This window comes from Odocoileus virginianus, chromosome 8 (genome assembly GCF_023699985.2).
Source record: "Odocoileus virginianus isolate 20LAN1187 ecotype Illinois chromosome 8, Ovbor_1.2, whole genome shotgun sequence".
Lineage (NCBI taxonomy): Eukaryota > Metazoa > Chordata > Mammalia > Artiodactyla > Cervidae > Odocoileus > Odocoileus virginianus.
This window is the reverse complement of record NC_069681.1, coordinates 35,271,484-35,273,379: the sequence shown is the minus strand read 5'-3', so window position 1 is coordinate 35,273,379 and position 1,896 is coordinate 35,271,484. Positions and strand designations below refer to the sequence as shown.

General features: G+C 38.5%; 1 non-coding gene across 1 annotated transcript; it reads left to right on the top strand.

Moving 5' to 3' along the window:
* Positions 1-215: 215 nt before the first annotated feature.
* Positions 216-288, top strand: TRNAG-CCC (transfer RNA glycine (anticodon CCC)). Its single transcript has one exon. It is a non-coding gene; the product is annotated as a tRNA-Gly (tRNA).
* The last annotated feature ends 1,608 nt before the right edge of the window (positions 289-1,896 follow it).

Genomic DNA, 1,896 nt, shown 5'->3' with positions numbered 1-1,896 from the left:
AGAAGTCACTTCAAAATAATGCCCAATTTTATATACATTTCTCATTAGTTTCACTTAAAGGCAGAGAATTCACTGGTAGGTGAATAACACTTTAAGGTACATGAAAGTTAAACTTTTAATTTCTTTAGCTATAAAATTAAACCATAAAACATTTTTATAAATCATAAAAGTGCTGTTGAATGTATCTACTCCTTTAAAATATAAAGCTTGGGACTTCCTTGGTAGTCCAGTGGCTAGGACTCTGCAATCCCAATGCAGGGGGCCTGGGTTCAATTCCTGGTCAGGGAACTGGATCCAACATGCTCTAAGAGTTTGCTTGCCGCAACTAAAGGTCCCGCAGGCCACAGTGAAGACCCTGCATGCCACAACTGAGATCTGTTGCAGTCAAATTAATGAAAATAAATATTTAATAAAAATAAATGGTGGCACTAGTGGTAAAGAATCTGCCTGCCAATGCAGGAAATGTCACTGACATGGGTTCAATCCCTGGGTTGGAAAGATACCCTGAAGAAGGAAGTGCTAACCCACTCCAGTATTCTTACCTGGAAGATCCCAGGAATGGGGTTGCAAAGAGTCGGACACGACTGAGCATGCACATGCACATAAATAAATAAAATGCAAAGCTCTATCATAAAATGTTAGTGACAAAAATGTAACTGAAAAGAAGTTAAAAAAAATGCCTAGGGGACTTGCTTGGTGGTCCAGTGCTAAGACTCCAAGCTCTTAATGCAGGGAGCCCCAGACTTGATCTCTGGTCGGGGAGCTAGATCCCACAGATCCTGCATGTCACAACTAAGACCCGGTGCAGCCAAATAAATAAACACTATACATATATATATATATACATATGTGTATATATACATATGTGTATATATACACATATATATGTGTGTGTGTGTGTGTGTGTGTGTGTGTATAAAATAATGCCAGATTGTGTGTATCTGGAGAGGTGGCTGTATAGGATTATAGATGAAACAAGATTGGCCAAGAGTTGGTCAGTGTTGAAGTCGTTCGTTGCAAGTTCATTGTATTATCCTTTCTACTTTTGTATGTGCCTGAAGTTTTCATAACAAACCATAAAATGAATGAATGAATGAACAAACAAATCAACAAATACTCTCTGGTCCCTCCCTTAAGAAGGGACAGCATCTAGTGATGATAAAGTCACTTCCTTGCTCACTGTCATCCCGGCTCTGATTGTTCATTCCTCTGCTGAGTAACCTCTCCCGCATCCCCAAGAACCTGAAGCCGCCAAAGCCTTGACATTCATTTTTCAATTCTCTGAAGTCACTTAGAACAAAAACCTTTATTGATTCAAATCACACCAACCTTTAAAAGCAATTAAATGTATACAATTCATGAAGCAGAATCAGTCCACACAGAAATGTCATCTGGTTCCTAAATATTTAATATTTTTCTCCCTGGTCCTTAAAAGCATTCCCTGTTTTCATCATAGCACTTGAAAATTGATACTGTTTTCCCTGGGTATTATAATAGCATTTTTATTGTCAACCTTCCTTGAAATGAGGTCAGCATTAATATTTTAGGGGCTGGTTTTTTTCTTTCTTGTGTTCCTCATGCTTTTGGCCTACTTGATCTTTATCAATTCTCTCTCCTTTAGCCCAGTAGCAAGGCTTCTACTGAATTATTGTCACTGAAACCACATCTCTGAGTCCTCTGGCTTCCTTTGCAAGCTCCAAAGTCTGCTGCCCCCTCATTTTAGAGTAACAAGGAGAAAAGCACTTCTTTTGGATCAAGAAAAAAGGTGATTAAATTTTTCTCCTGGGTAAAGGGCTAAATCTTAGAAGATTCTTTTGGACGTTTTCTTTGTTGTGCTGGGGAAAAAAGTCCTCAAGTGCAATAAAGCACAGCATAGTCAGAGTATAATTGTTTCTT